At 37.3% G+C, this 17,643-nt stretch overlaps 1 protein-coding gene across 4 annotated transcripts in view; it reads left to right on the top strand.

The window, feature by feature from the left end:
- NEDD4L (NEDD4 like E3 ubiquitin protein ligase) overlaps positions 1–17,643 on the top strand; it is a 461,142-nt gene that overhangs the window by 195,263 nt on the left and 248,236 nt on the right. The gene's annotated exons all lie outside the window — the stretch shown is intronic.

Genomic DNA, 17,643 nt, shown 5'->3' with positions numbered 1-17,643 from the left:
GCTACATTAACTCTGCTGCTGGTCACCTGCTGGGTTATCTATCAGTACTACTCTGGAAAGCAGTTATTTAGCTCCTATGTGCCAGGCACGTAGGCTTTGAGAGAAATCATTGTTAAGTAACCAATTATTGGGGAGATTCAGGTTTTTTCCACCGTTTAGATCCTCGTTCTCTACTAGGTTAAGCTAGCATCTAATGGACATTGCCAAAAATAAGATTGGACCAACTTTCTCTTCAATCTTCTTCAGACCTCACCCAAGTGGGGAAGGCCATTGTGTTCCACTCAGGTTTGGGGAAAGGGGGGACCTCCTTTGTCTAAATTACCCAAGACTTGGAAGTAAATGACATAATCAAAGTCACATTCCCCCAGACCCTCATTAGATAAGTCCACCTCTTATCATAATATTCATTCTTTCATTACTTGTTAACCAATCAGAGTTGATTGCCACCCTGAGGCTCACTCACTCTTTCAAGGGCATATAAACATTGAGTGAGTTCCATGAGGGGTCTTTGGCATTCAAGAGTGTCACTGACCCCTTTTATTAATTATTAGCATGCTTAATAAAGCAATTAGTTATCTGGAAACTATGTCTCTTGAACCTTCTATAAGTCAGGGGATACAAGGGCAAAAATGAAACCATATCTCTTTCTTGTTGAGGGAGACTCTGTGTGTGTGTGTGTGTGTGTGTGTAGTCATATAACCTTGGAGAAGATGTGACTTTGAATTTCACTTCATCTCTTTGCCCATCATTTTCCTTATCTGTAAAATGAATAGGACTAGGGGACAGTCCCTATGATCTAGTCCAATTTTAACAATTAACAATCTATAATTTAACAATCCAATTTAGCAATCTATGCCTAAAATTACTTTTAAAAAAATCACAATGAGTGCGGCATGTTGGCACTCCTGCCCAAATCCCATACTTCCATATATATATATATCTATATATATCTATATCTATATCTATATCCATATATATTTTTAAGAGATCAAGAGTTCACAGAAGTACATTATAGAAATGCCTTTACATGACATTTTCTGTTGATAGGTCTAACAAAATGTTATACACAGAAATGATTAATGTTTGTTGATTTGGATTTGGGGATGTGATCTTTTTTCCTAAAATATGTTAACACCTAAATTAATACATATTATCATAATGGTGAATGGATACCGTTATCTTTATGCCTTTAATATGATTTAATCAAATTTTCTGTATGTTAGCTAATTTGGGGGGTTGGAATGGGGAGAGGTTGAATACATGATTCTCTGAGTATGGGGGATGTGATCTTCTTGTGGAAACTTTCTCTACTGGGAAAGTCTCTAATGCATTCATTGCCTTAGACTTTTGTGGGGGAGGAGACAGAACCTGCTAGCTTGTGTCAGAAGCAGAATCTAAACCCACGTCTTCCAAATCCAAAGGTACGTTGTAACCACTCTGCTCCAACTAACCATGAGACATAATGCTGTCAGACTTCCTGAGAACACAACTAGCAATGCAGACCCTGAAAGCCTGCGCTGCTTGAATACTAATATTTATACACTGTAATATATCATCATAGTTTATTTTTAACCAAAAGAGGCCTTCCCCCATATTGCAAGCTTTGCACTCGTGAATCTCATTAGCCTAATTTAAATGAGTCTTCTGAGCTTAAAATCAGCTGCTTGCTGTTGGAGCATCATGGCTATTACCAGTGAAAGGATTTATGATTTAAATATGGCCTTTTGGAATTGTGGGGCCTACCCATCCTTATTTATTAGCAGATTTGTCATGGTATCCTTTAGCTTGTCCCTTACTAGGTATTAACCCATTCACAAAATACAGAACTTATTCTAGGCATCTCTTTCATTGTGATTCATTTAATGCTCTCTGCTACCTAGGTCATTAGTCCACATAAGGCCACCTAAGTTACTAATGTGGTATTAAGGTCAACAATTTCAGAAAGTAATGGAGGCTGGCAGTGGTGGTGAATGTTAAACTCAACAGTTCTGAACAAGACCTGTGGCAACTATTTCATTGGACCCTCCGCAGGGGAAAAACCATGAACCAGCATTCCTTGGCTTTGCCCTGATTCATCCCCAAAGGGAATACGAAATTGAAAAAAGGCAAATGGGATCACCTGATTCCTTCTTCCCTCCCCTCCCCCCCAATGCTCCTCAAACTTATGCATGTTATTTTTAGAAGAATTGTTTTTAATAGAAACATAGCATTTTGTTTTATAATCATAAGGAGTGGTTGGGAGGAGAAACAATACACAGCTGATAGAGATCCAGTGACTTGTAGGATTGGGGGAGGGAAATAATAGGAGAAAGAGGGAAGGGATTAGACTTTTTTTCATCTTGTTCTAGAAGTACAAGAAAGCAGTAGTTACAGGATCATAATATTTGAAGACTTGCCGAGAAATGATGAGATCACAAATGACTAAGAAAAGGAAAATGTAATTTGTTTACTTTACTCTTAATGGAAATAATGAGGTATTAATGGAAATAATGCCTCATTGTGGTGGAAAGGTCACCCTAGTTCAGCTCCCGGCAAGTCCCTACCAAGCTGGAAAGGCATCAAGTATGGCGGACAACAGACTGTGTGTCTGTCATCTGAAGACCAGATTACCAAATTCCAATAAGCTCATTACCATAAAGTCAGTCACCAGATTATCAACTCATAAGGCTGTTTACTAAGGCATGAAAAGTTTTCAGTTTGTGTTGGTAGTGGGTGCCCGGTAAAATTAGGGCTCCTTTGAAGTATATAAATTAATTGAAGTAATGAGGTACTTTAATGTCCCATTTACTTTATGCTCAGTACTCTTAACATGTGGATTAGCTACAAAACTGAACGAAAGCAGTTACAATAAACCTCCAAGAATCCCTAAAGATGGAAAAATCACTGAAAATATGATTGCTCAGAAAAGAGTCATTTATTTGACTAGTGATGGCAATAAAAGGCTAGCCCCACTGCTACTCACTGGGAGTATTTAGGGTTAGGGTTAATAGCAGTAGGAAAAGCAGAGAGGAGGCAGAATTAAGAAAGCAAAAGGAATTTGAGGAGGTAAGAGTGATGTAACATCAGCAATGGCACTAATGGGAAAAAAAGAAAATAGATGCATATGAGAGGAGAAGAAGGAAACTGTAGAAGGAGGCAGCATTTTGTCACCAATTCAATTCAAGGACAAAAGGCCTCATATGGCCTCAGCAGCTTCTGATGATAGAAGCTATTACAGTGCCGTGTAATTACTAATGTCGATAATCTTGAGTCATCAAAATATTTAAATGAATTTCAGTAATATATTGACTAACGTTGAGATCTGTGTAATGACTTTTTAGAAAGTTTAATATCTTAAAATGGTGGCGAAAAGTATTTTAGTGTTAAGTGGCTGGAATCCTCACTTGTCCAAACCTCTCATTTCTTAGGATAAGAGATCTAAACCTGGGATCTCAGAGTCCATCTAGTACCTTCATTTCACAGATGAAAAAACTGAGGACCAGGGATGTTAAGTGACCTTTCCAAGGTTACACAGTTAAGGGTCAAAGATGGGATATGAACATTCTGTATTTCACTACTTCCTACCTGTAATAATACCTGTAAGTAAGATGTCATCATATCATCATAGTAACAATAGTGCTTTAGGGTTTTAAAACTATTTTACTTTATCCTTTTAATCCTTACAACAACACCATGAGGCCTTGTTGCTTAGTCATCTCAGTAATGTCTGACTTTTCTTGACCCTATTTGAGGTTTTCTTGGCAGAGATACTGGAGTGGTTTGCCAATTCCTTCTACAGCTCATTTTACAAATGAGAAAACTGAGGTAAACAGGGTTAGGTGACTTGCCGAGGGTCACACAACTAGAAAGTGTCTGAGGCCAGATTTGAACTCAGGAAGATGAGTCTTTCTGTCTCCAGGCCCAGCACTCTATCCACTGTACCACCTAGGTCTTATGAGACATAGGTTCTGTTATTATCCCTATTTCACAGTTAAGGAAACTGAGCCCCAAAGGCTTAAGGGATGAAGGTCACACAGGAAGTATTAAAAGTGGAATTTGAATCTAGGACTTCCTTATCCCAAATCTGGCACACTGTTCATTACCATTTACTGTAATTCTATGTTTATATTTTCGAGCATTTTAAATAAGACCCTGGGGGGGAGGGGGAAGCACAAGCCTTAATGAGGTTAACAATATGTTATTAAGTTGAAGTCACTATGAAATTTTAAACCATAAATAGTCTTGCTGAAAGATTTGCATGAGCCGAAACAAACAGACTAACTAACCAACTCTGCTTTGGATTGTATCTGCAAAGATGACAGACAGACTAATATGCAGAATAAGAAGCATATTTTTAGGCATGAACAATTTGAGAATTTGTTCTTCTTGACTGTTTGTGTGATGCAGGGGTTCTGTAACTTTTTTTCTTTTCTACCTTTTGTTTTTTCCAATAGTGGGAGAATTGGGAGGAAAGGAAAAAAAAATAATGTTTTTTAAATTGTTGGTTAGTTTTGCCCTAGTGATTTTTTTCTCTCTTTTAAAATATTTATCACAAAGGACAGCTTACTTGGTAAAGGAGTGGGGAGAGGCATATTAAAGTTGAATATGATTTTAAAGTAAAACATATCAATAAAATTCAACAAACATTTTTTAAAGTGCTATTCTCCAATGTAGACATTAATAAAATACATTAATCTATAACTTAAGAAGAAATATGAATTGTTCCTAACCATTGCAAAAGCTGTGCAAATTCTCTAGTAATCAGAGAAATGCAAATTTAAAAATCACATTGTATATATCATCATACCCATCAAACAGGCACCATAGTTCAAAATGATACAATTCAGTGTCATAGATACAGGAAAACAAACCCAATCCTTGTGTTATTGATTGGACCATATCTTATTGCCAGCTTTTTTTGAGGGCAGTTTGGCAGTATACACTAAGAATCACAATACTTGACCATACCATGTATGTCATTTATGTTATTCCACATATATATCCATATGTGTGTGTATATATCTATATCTATGTATGTATATATCTATATCTACACACACGCACACACACGCACACACACACACACACACACATCTATCTTTCTACATCTCCTGGGTACCTCACACAGTGCCTGAACCATAGTAGGCATTTAATAATGTTTCTTGTTGCTTGATTTTTTTCATACTTTTTCACCCATTGAATTGAGTACAGCGTAAGGTCAACAGAATAGAAAGAACACCTATCACATTGGCTCCCACGGAAAACACAAAGCAAAGATGGCCTAATTTTAAATAAAAAGGAGAAGAAATGTGAGAAGGCCACAGATTAAAATGAGTCATTCATCAAACATGAAGACCTGCTGTGGGTCTGCTAGCAGCTGGGGGAGATTTAGAATTAAAATATGGTCCCTGTACCTGTGAGCATCACTATTAAGTGTGGAATTATTGCATAATATGTAACACGGCGAAAGTGTATTCAAGGGTTTCAAAGTAAAATATGAGATCTGAGAGTTTTTTCCTGATCAAAATGTAAACAGTTCTGATTATAAGATTTTATTTGAAGGTTTATCTTATGTCTTTAATTCAGGTTTGTTTGTTTGATTTTGTGAGGTTTTTTCTTTTCCTTTTTGGTATTTGTCAAGAAAAATGGCTACTGAATTTTAGGCAGATTGAATTTGACTGAATATGACTTCCCATCTCCGGTCTGAACTCTCCCACAAGCTCATCTTCATGCCCAGAACACACACCCTTCTTGTCCCTGCTCTTGCCGTAGCTCAGGTTCCACTTTTTCAGCAAAGCCCTTTCTTGACACAGGCCTTCCTTCCCACTTGTCAATGCTCTCTCCCTCCTCATATTACCTTCTTTTCTTGTTTATGTAACATTGTAAGATACAGAATGATGTTTTTAAATGCATAAAGTAAAATATAGAGAGTTACAAGAAAAGCCAATATATTAAAATATAGTTATCAAAAATATGTTTAAAAGTTCACAGACCACAGGTTAAAAGGCCCTGGTGCAGGAGAAAATAGTAGATGCATGGGCTAGAGGGAGAGACTTCCACTGAGAAAGAGTATTTAGGTTTCAATTTAACAAATGCATACTGAGTTTCTACTATGATCAGTTGAAGCATTGAACACCAAGATAACAGTCTTTTTCCTCTAGGAGTTTATTATCTCTGTGAGAGATGGGAATTACCAAGCATATAGTATATGGAAAAACACACATGCACCCCTACCCCAACATACATACATGTATACACACACATAGGCACACACATATATGAACATACGATAGAGGGAGAGGAGTTGAGACTTCCTGGTTATAGAAAATCTCTCCCGGGAAGCAGAAATGCAGTTTATCTGTAATTGTAGGTCTTACAGAATTGCCTGAGGGGCAGCCAGGTGGCCAGCGGATAGAGCTCTGGAATTGGAATCAGGAAGTCTCCTTTTTCCTGGGTTCAAATTCAGCCTCAGACACTAGCTGTGTGACCTTGGGCAAGTCACTTAACCCTGTTTGCCTCAGTTTCCTCACTTGTGAAATGAGCTGGAGAAGGAAATGGCCAACCACTCCAGCATCCCTGCCAAGATGACCCCAAATGGAGTCATGAAGAGTTGGACAGACTGATATGACTCAACAATGACAATAAACAAAAAGAGCTGGGAAGGAGAGGAAATTCCCATTTATTTAAATGCCTACTATGTTCCAGGTATTGTGCTAAGTGATTGGCAAATGTTATCTCAGCTGATCCTCACAACAATCCTGTGAGGTACGTTCCACTATTATTCCCATTTTATAGCTGAGAAAACTGAAGAGGTAGAAGCTGTGACTTGCCCAGGGTTGCCCAAATAGTGGATGTCTAAAGTAGGATTTAAATTCAGGGCTTCTTGAGTCCAGACCTATCCATTGTATCACCTAGCTGTCCCAAATGATTTGCTCTTCCTTGTGCAATGAACATGTGCCAGAGATAGAAATGGAACCTATGTCTTCCTGGATCTTTATCCACTAAAACATGTTGCATTATATTATAACATAAAGAGCTATAATATGAGGGAAAAATGAGGAGTGTCATAAGATGGCTATTGACCCAGTCAAATGTCAACAGACATTTATTAAGAGGGGTAAGATACAACACTCTGGGGGTTCAAAGGAATAAGCTGTCATGCCCCTTTAGCAGGTGGTGGTGTGGAGGGTTCTGGAAGGGCTTTGCTAAGGAGGCAGCATTTGGGATGAGCCTTAAAGGCCCTGTCATCATAAGGTCACACTAAGAATTTGGAGGCTGCCAACACTTTAGAAAACCAGCCAATGATATCTTGGGGGCATGCCAACCTAGGGCTTCTGGACTCTCTTTAGTTCACTGAACATTTCTGAATAGTCCAAAATTGGGCAGGAGTGACAGTCTCCCCAGATCTAACCTAAGCAATGATCATGCTCTTGGCCTTGATCCAGAAAGGCATTGAATGGGATATTTTGGAAAGGTTAGTCCTTCTGAATCTAGGGATGGGGTGATAATTGTCAACCCTTTGCGTAATTCATTTCTTTCCTAAGTGAAGGTTAGGGATGCTGAGACTTTTACCTAATTTAATAGGGTTAGAATTGTAGTATTGGTTTGTCACTAGAATATACTTTAAAAGGGTACATTTTCTTCATCCTTTTGAGGGTGAGGGAGGAGGGGAGCTTCTAGGAGAAGGCTAAGAGCAAGAGGAAGGAATGTTTTCAAAGGAAAGGAGTGATTAATTTTTTTTAATATGGGGAAACTTACCAAAAAGCTGCCCTTATCATGTCATATAATAGTAAGATTTATTTAGAATATTTGGAGATGTTTCACTTTTGAAATATAGGATATGTGTGTATATGGATATTTTGTTTTTACATTACCTTCCTTACCAAATAGAGCACTCCTCTTTTCTCTATCCAGTGAGCCATCTTTTGTAACAAAATATTAAAAAAAAAGATAGTTCATCAAAACTAATCAAATATCTGAATCTGAGAATGTTTGAGGTGTTCTGATCCCGTAGTTACACCTTTGCAAAGAATCACAATAGCATATTTGTTTTAAAGAACTTTATAACAAAGTAAAGAAGTATTTTATTGCTTTCAAATGCCTATGTAATGAGGCAGCTAGGTGGCTCAGATGATAAAGCGTTGGACCTGGAGTCAGGAATACCTGTGTTTAAATCGGGCATCAGATGATCACTAGCTGTGAGATGCTGGGCATGGTACCACCGTGCCCAAGAAAACCCCATACAGAATCAGGAAGAGTTGGACATGACTGAGCAACTGAACAGAAGCCTATATGATATCAACTATACTAACTCCTGGTTCGGTAGAAAGAAACACTGCAAATTGTAAATTCAGCTCTAGATTTTAGAGCCCACGTTAAATGAAGGGATTAGAGTAGGTACTTATCAAGTTCTCTTTCAATTCTGTATCCATAATAGTGTTCTGGTTAACTGGGACTAAGTAAAATAATTACGTGTATTGACATATATTAAACCTTACAAATTTTTACATCTTTAAAAAAAATTTAATATATACTTCTTTTGATGGAATTGTAAAATAAGTGATTTGATACTAAGTTCACAAGGTTTTGATGTTCTGTCTTTTCATCATGAAACTGCATTTTTATTACATAAGATATGGGCATACCTTTGATAAATTAGGTCATTTTCTAATTCTCTCTTTCATTATTATCCTTAGGTTTTCAATAGGATTTAAATCAAGGCAGTTTTCAGACCACTGAAGCCTATTTATCTTCATTTCTTGGACTGATTCCTTATGTCTTCATGGGATGTAGCATGGTGTTATTTGAAAATCCCTGTAATTCTGGAATAATTCTACTTATCAGTATAACAATATATCTATAGGAGTTCATAATTCTCTCAATGGGAAAAAGACTTCCAAGGCCACTAAAAGTAAAAAACAGAAACAAAAACAAAAAAGTTAAGTATTTTTTTTTTAAGGATAGAGGTTTTATGATCTAATGAAGATGCTCAGGTCTTACAGATTCACCTGGACTTATAATAATTGTTTCGGCATAGCTTTGATTGAAAAAATTAGTTTTGTCAGTAAAAAATTACGTTTTAAAACAAAACCTTCAGTACTCCAGAGTAGAATTGCCTTGCCCACAACAAGCATTTTTTTTCCATAGCAACGGTCAGCAGCTGTTTTTATTCCCTTTTATTTGGTTCCTTGCTCTTCATCCAGCTTTGCGAATAACGTTACATTGTAGAATAATCAATAATAACCCTTCCAGCTGCCAGTTCCCACCGAAAGTCTTTGTTTATAATCTGAATATTTTTATGTCAGTTTGCATTGTTTCCAGTTTCCTTTTGCTTTGTATTTTGGTGTGTCTGATCCTGTTTCATTGTGGGCTTGAATGATCTTTGAAAATTCCTGATTTTTCCCAAGCCAACAGCCATTGCTATATCTCTAACAGGCACTGACGTGTACTCAACATTTTTTAATGTTTCCTTGAAGTAATAGTCATTTTAAAGAAACTCTAAATTAAAAATAGAACAAAATAGAAATACATCACCTAAATGAGAAAGAAACAACTGAACTTCCGAGAAACCAGCTCAATCTGCTTCATCTGATCAAGGACAGGCTTTTAGTTTGGTGTTGATAGAAGCACACACTGTCATTGTGGTTAAAAAATGAAACTATATCAAAATTATTGCTTGTCCCAAATAATTAACACAATCCTGAATGATCCTCTGCCTAAAGTTGGCAAGTAAAGGCTTATGGAACCAGTTTTAGTTCGTTTATAAAAGTAATTTATAATGATTCCACATTACTTGTTTGTAAATAAGTTCTAAGACGTGGGTGTATCTGTCTTACAGATGAGCCTGTAATATCTGCACAATGGACAGAAAAAATGTTAGATCCACAAGGAAATTCAGAACTTTGTGTTCTGATCACCAGCCTGAGAGTCTCCTGTCTCCTATTGCATTCATGTAATAAAGCTAGTCTTGAGGCCAAATCCCATGCAAGATGTCATAGATTCTGAGTTAATACAATTAAGGGAGGTTTTATTGTGTTTTTAATATGAGATGTTGAGGACCTTTGCAAGTCCCTACCACATAACTTATACTTGCTCCAGGAAAATAGTGAAAGCACTATCGTATATTCCTCCAGCTTTTGAGACTACCAAAAAGCCCATATGACCTCCTTCTAAATGAACAACTCCTCACCCCAATTTAAGAGCATAATCTCTACACATAATCCCTACTGGGCTTCTTTGCTTTCTAGAACATTATTTTGGCATGTGTTGCCTGCCCCAGTTATTGTAACACTAATCACTTGGAATTTGTTTTTTTGACCTAATCTTGAGCATCTTTTTTCTTTGGAACCAGACTTATAATTTCATTAGTGTAGGGAACTTCCAACCAGGAAATTTCTTCTACCAAGTCGGGTGAGTAACTTCCCTTTAATGTAGTCTTTGGATAGTTGTCTGAATACACTGAAAGGTAAAGTGACTCATCCTCATTCTTATAGCCTATGTATGTCAGAAGCAGGGTTTGGATTCAGGTCTTCCTGACTCCAGAGGTTGGCTCTTTATCCATTAAACTTTGCTATCTCTGACCTGTATTGGTTTTTATTTAAACAAAACCTAATCAAACCATCAGTCTGTCTTTCAGTATTATTAAGTATATATTAGGAATAAAGTTGGATGTTTTTTCAGAATCTTGTTGTGCTTCAGATTCTGAATGTCAGATTTCCCTGTCTAGTGAGAAACTACTCTGACATCTTTGCAGAGAAAACCCCATGAACAGTGGCCCATGGGGTCCCATAGAGGTGACACAACTGAATGACTAGATCTGTCTGTGTTCGTCCTTCGTTGCCAAAGAAGACCATGCCATCAGAGAAATGATGACATGACTTGGCGCTTGACTTTGTTTTGAGTGAGGGAGGGCTGTGCAGGTCACCAGCCTCACTTCTCCTCCAGAGCCATCTGAATCCAGTAACCAGATATTCATCAGGATGACTGGAGATGACCCAAGATGAGGTCATTGGAGTTAAGTGACTTGCCCAAGGTCACACAGCTAGTGAGTGTCAAATGTCTGAGGTGAGATTTGAACTCAGATCCTCCTGACTCCTGCACTGGTGCTTTATCCACTGCACCATCTAGCTGCCCTGAATGACTAGATAACCAAAACAACAATGGAGCTTGGTCACAAATTGTGGAATTCCTTGTGAGTGTGGATTATGACTTCTGAGGTTTCTTCTGGCTCTGAGATTCCATGATTCTGAGCCTTGGTTTCAAGGTACGGTATGGAAATCATTTTATGATTTGTTTGATCTTTATTTGAGTATGAAATTTTTTTCCCTTAGGATTCACTGCTTTCTCCACAAAGTGAAGTACAATAAAAAAAAAATTAATTTTTTTTTTTAACGATTTATGTTAGCTAGGCTCTGATTAATAGAAGCTTTTCCTCTACAGACCATTCCTGGCTTATAAGTGACTCATTCTTACAACAGCTGTCCCTGCTCTGTTTTTTCCATTTCTGATGCTGCTTTTGGGAGCTACTGTGGAAAAAAAAAGCAACACAGATCTTTATAAAATCTGTGGGTTCAAAAGTAGACAAAAGAAAGTAGCTATGAAAAACCGAATCATTTTAGGGGGAATTTGGCCTCTGAGAAGAATTGCTAGGCAAGGTAGGCCTATAATACATGGTGGTACCCAAAAATATCTTTATCTAAGTTGTCCAATTTTTCCTACTTTGCATGGTTTCAGCACCAAATTCCATCACTTAAAAATAGGGATTAATAAGCATAGTTTAAAAATGTAGACATCTTTGGGATTTTTGTCATTCACATGTTAGTGTGAATTAGCTTAATCCTATGAGAGTAATGGGATCTTAGAATTCCACAGCTAGAAGGAACTTAGAGATCATTTAAATTTAGTCTTTTATTTTGCATATAAGATAAATTTGTGTTGTACCTCAATATACCTGGCAAATTAAGGTCAGAGTTGGAATTCAGTTCTCTAGAGTCTCAGTATAGTGATTTTTCCATTTTATTACCTCGAAATATCTAATGGAAATGGGCTGTCCTGAGGTGACAGGAATATTGATTATTGTGGAAAAAGAGTTTTGGGGATTGGGTCCACTTGTTCCAAGTGGAGGCCTAAGGAAAATTTGGCATTGAGAACTCTGGGGCAGCTGGAAGGAAGTTGGACCCTAGAGAAGGAGAGGTACCAGTAGCTGAAAGATGTGGAAAGGGCAATGGTAAGATGAACTATATATATTTCAAGATTTTCCTTAGCTTTCACCCATAGCTGAGAGAAAGTGAAAAAAAGTCACTTCCTTCTCTCTCCTCTCTCTTCCCCAAACATCTTTCTTCTACTTCAGTTCATTATCCTTCCTTCTTCACCTGATTCTAAAATCATATATATGTATATATACACATACATATACACAACACACATGTGTGTATGTATACACGTATATATAAATATACATATATGTGTGTGTGTGTCTATATATCTCCCCCCCACATACATATATGATTCCGTATTCCCAGTGTGCCAAACTTGGACTTTTATGGCTATGATTCAACTGTTTTGCTGGTAAATAGTCCTAAAAACCAACTTCTAGAATCTAGTCCCTTTGTATTAGAAGACTCCACCGGGAGTACTCCCCATTTCCAAGCAAAATTGGGGTTTCCTCTTAAAGTCATTGTATAAGATCACTATTTCATTCACGTGCTACTTCTGTAAAGAATCTAACCAGCCAATGCTTTCTATAATGCATATAAATTGAGGGCTTCCTAAAGTTAGAAAAAGGCAGTGTTAGACCCACAAGGAAATTCAGAACTGTGTGTTCTAATCACCAGGCCTTGCCTCTGCTATTATATAAAGAAATTGTCTGTGTCATGTCATCACTGTTTTGTTCAATTTATTCCTCCTCCTCCAACTGTCCTAGTTTCTCTTTTACTGTAACTGATGTTACACACAACAGGAAACTTGTTCATTCCTAGCATTTTTATTCTGTTTTTTCCTTCTGATCAAATAAATAACACTAGGGTATTAACCATGATGCAGACAAGGAAAAGAGCCCTGGACATGGACTCAGGAAATCCCACTGTAGAATTCTGATTTCAGCACTTAATGATGATGTGATCCTAAGCACACCACTTATTTTCTACTCTAAGACTCGGTTTCTTTATCTGTAAAATGGGAGTAATTATATTTGTTCTTGTGTGACTGTTGGAGTTGTGGTGCAGAAGATGTTTTGTCAACCTTAAATCACCATCTAGATATGCGCTATAATTGTTATTCTTCATTATAGGAGTGTTTTCAGAATGAAATTCTTTTTGTTCAGTATCTTACTTTAGATTTTAGAAACACAATCTTCCATCTGGAACACTTTGCTGTCCACTTGGACTTGAACTTCTGTTTCAAGAATTTTTAAAAAATCAAATATGGCTCACGAATTTTCATCTTTCCTTTTCTTTTTCCCTCTTGAGGAAATATCTTGATTGGAGAGCTTTACCACTTTTTTCCCCCAGCTCATTAGCCTTTCCTTAGGACAGATCATCTCAAAATGGCCCTCAGGATTATTAGATATCCTCATGGATCATTTGTGATTCAGTATATTTAAAAATTCCTCAATTTCTTCAAAAATGGATTGAATTAAATTATGAATTAAATGTGAATTTAAAAGTATGTGCTTGTGATGAAAGGAAATTTTTAGCATATAATTAAAAATAAGAAGATATGAAATTTTATTTTTTGTTCCTAGGCAAAACCTGGTCAACATTAAGTATTCATAAAATAACAGTATGACAGAAGATGTGGAGAGTAAAACTGTTTTTCCTCTCCTTATTCCAGGTCAGATAACCCAACTCACGGCTTGCCATGATTCTTTGTTACCTTCTTTGGTGTTCTCTCTGGGTTGTTCAGACAAGTATACAACATTTGTCCAGTGCCTAGAAAATCCCTAGCACTCCAAGGGATTTGTCTTGGTGGCACTTAGAACATGCAAATGCACTGAAAACAACTAGAGAACAATAGAAGGGACCTTTCCCCTTGTTTTTTCAGGTGCTAGAGGAATATAATTGGAGTGATAGATCACAGGGGACAGGAGAAGCATAGGGAGGTAGCCTGAAGTGTAAGGAATCCTGTGTGACATTACCACAGTATTCTTACCCCTCTGAGTTGATAGGTCCATGTGGTGTAGTACAGACAATTTGCATGCTTAGTATGGATCAGGGCGCTGCTGTTCTGGGTCATCTCTTCTTTTTCAACACTCTCTGGGAGATCTCACTAGGTCTCATGGGTTTGATGATATCTGTCTATCTATCTAACATATGTAATAGATATGCATATATACATACACACATGCATCATATATATGTGTGTGTATACATACATACACACACAACCCTAGTTTTACTCACATTTTCAATTTGCTTCAAAGTACCTCTTCCTGGAAATCTTAGTCCTCTGAAACACCATGTTTAAAATGAAACTAATTTTCTTCCCCCTTATTGCAAATTTTCCTCTTTCTTTTGAGGAAATTCTAATCTTTCCCTTATATCATTCATACCATCACAGTTATCTCACACTTATTAGCTTATTTCTGTTATTATCATTGGAAATTATAACAGCGCCGCTCTAATAGAGTTATTCTAAGAATCAAAAGATATAATTTATGCATTCCGCTTTACAAGATTTACAGGGTCTTAGTGTCTTAGATTTAAAGTTGGAAGGGGCCTCAGAGGTAATCAAGGCCAATTCCCTCCTTATACAGATGAGGAAACTGAGACTTAGGGAGCCAGGATGACTTTTCACTGTCACAATGTGAGTTAGCATCAGAGGTAGGGTTTGAGCAGAGTCTTCCCTATTCCAAATCTATAACATGATCTACTATTATTTCACCTATCATCACCATCACCATCTTCATCATCATCATCATCATCTTCTTTTTCATCATCTACTCTTTCCTTTTTTCCTCATATCTAAAAAGTTGTCAGATCTTGTTTATTCCTTTCCCGCAGCCATCACCCTAGTTTAGATATTCACCACCTGTCACTTAGACTCTTTTTAATATTATTAATTAATCTGCCTGCTTCGAATCTCTCTCTATCTCTGTCTCTCTTTCTCTGTTTCCCTCCCATTCCCAGCCATCCTTCCCCCTCCTCTCCTTTCTTTCTCTCTTCCCCTTTCTCCTTCTCCCTCTCTTTCTGTCTGTCTCTCTGTCTGTGCCTCTCTCTGTCTCTCTGTCCATCTCTGTCTCTCCCTCTGTCCCTCTTCTATATAATTGCCAAAATGACTTTCCTGATCCATAACTAATCAGGCTCCCTCTTGAAATAACATTTTTTCCAATCTTATTTCCTACTTCTTTCTTTCTCCAATTTCTCTATATTCCACCAAGCTCAAATACTGTCTTTGGTCTCTGTCTCCTCAAGGCATTTGCAGAACCCATCCTGCCACCCTCCAGCACTCCTTTTTTGCTTTTACCTCCATTCATCAGAATCTTTATCTTCAGGCGTCAGTGCAGATGCTCCCCTCTTCTATGAAGTCTTCTCTGATTTTCCCAGTTGTTGGTTCTCTCTCCCTCCTCAGTTGCATTATTTTTATTAATATATATGCTTTATCCTCTTCTCTACCACCGCCGCCGCCACCACCACCACCACCACCACCACCACTGCTACCACTTAAACTCAGGTTCTGTTTTATTTATTTTCTTTCTACACTTAGCTGCAGGTTTGATACCTTCCATATTGTAGCCACTTAATGAATGGTTGTTGAGCTGAATTGACTCTGAGTAAGAAGATCTTTGTCTGGATCTTGCTCATTGTGTGCCAAGGTCAAGTCACTTAATGTCTCTGAACCTTGAATTGTCTGTCTCTAAAATGGAAGTGGGGGATAATCCTTAGGTTGTGTGTCTCCTAGTCCTGTTGAAAGGAAAACAGATTGTAAATTTGAAAAGCTGTACAAATGTAAGCTGTTATCCTTATAATTATTTTCTTTACCACTGTTCTCTTTAACCTAAGCAAGCCCTATTATAATCATAACTTATTGTCAGCTTGCTCTCTGGAGTGGACACAGTGTTGGCTAAAGTCAGATTTACCTCAGTTCCCTTTCATCTTGGCCTCATTTTCATTGTTCTTTTATGTCAGTATTTTTCTTCCAGTAATTTGAATTTTGTATAAGCTAAAATGTTTATGGAAAATAAATCTCATTTTGCAAAACTTTAAGTGACGAGGTATGTTGCATCAGATAGGTTCTTTCATTGTTAAATCCAATTGAAATCCTTTGGTTTTGGAATTACCTTAGCTATCATCTGAGACAAGTGGTTAATGAGGTTAACCATTTGGGAAGTAGTGGAGACCTAAAAGTCTTTTATTCTTCTCATCACTGCATGTTGGAGGTCTCAGGAAATGCATCTACATGGAGGAAGGTTAAGATTTATTTTTACTATTATTTCTGTTTAAAGAGTTTTATAGAGGAGAGGATAGATGGGCAGCCTTTTATTTGAAAGCAACTTACTTTGTCTATAGTCCAGACTGGAAGTAGTGCTAACCTATCCACAATATTACCTGCTACTCACCTGCTACAACAGGGAGCACCATATCACCTTATTTTAATCTTTTCTGATAGATCTTTATATTTCAACAGTTTTTTGTACAATGTAGCTTGGAAACTGATTTTTGGGTACATCTATTAAAACATTGTTTTAAATTTTTATAGATGAATGTTAAGGATACAGTCAGGATTATGATCATGGTCAAGTGTGGCTTGGTCCAAGTGTTATTTCTGCTAGTCTTCAGTCAGTTTTTCATGTGGTAAGGAAATCTTGATCTTTTTATAGGTGCCTTAGATTGATTGGCCTTGGACATTAATATTGAGTAGGTTTTTGTGAGGACACTTTCCAAATCTATTACGGTACATTTTATAGTTCCTAAAGTATATATTGACTAGAATTATATAGGTGTTAATTGCTTTAAATGTGTTTTTATTCAGAATATCACTAAATCTTATAAAGTATTTTTCTGTGGACTTCTCTTTGATATCTTTTTGCTTGATGTGACTTTTATAGAGGAAAGAGACAGATGTGCTTGTACATTGGTACTTAATCTAATTATCCTAGGAAGTAGTTTGGAGCTATGCTAACAAAGTGGCTAAAAAGTCTATGCCTTTGACCCAAAGATGGCACAGGGGATAAAGCACTGGGTCTGCAATCAGTAAGCCTTGACACACAATGTAAATGGAAAGAATGAAAAAGAAAAATGAAATTGAATACTTAGTGCTTACTTTGACCAAGCTTGACAAGAAGAGTTTGGAAAATATCCCATCCCCCATTATTTCAGGGATCAGGTACAGTGCTGTGGAACAGTGCATGTACTGTCAGATTAAGGTGAATGCTGGTTAGTTTTGCTGAACTGTCCCCCCACCCCCCAGCCTTTATGAAAAGAGGTGGTTGGCTGGGCGGTAATCATAAATGAATGTGATTTTGAAAGAAATGGCATCGACAAAAATAAAATGTGAAAAAACACCCCCCACACACCCCACCCCCACCTTTCTCCCCCAACCAATAAAATTCAAATAGTATTACATGGAACTTTGGAACTCTTTCTGGTCCATTATGTGTCCAGCTACTATAATCCATTATTGAGCAAAGAGATGGCCATGGTCTCTTGCCAAAGATACCTATAGTTA

The sequence above is a fragment of the Notamacropus eugenii genome, chromosome 4 (assembly GCF_028372415.1).
Source record: "Notamacropus eugenii isolate mMacEug1 chromosome 4, mMacEug1.pri_v2, whole genome shotgun sequence".
Classification (NCBI taxonomy): domain Eukaryota; kingdom Metazoa; phylum Chordata; class Mammalia; order Diprotodontia; family Macropodidae; genus Notamacropus; species Notamacropus eugenii.
Note: the sequence above shows the minus strand (reverse complement) of the source record. Positions and strands in the feature narration are given on the sequence as shown.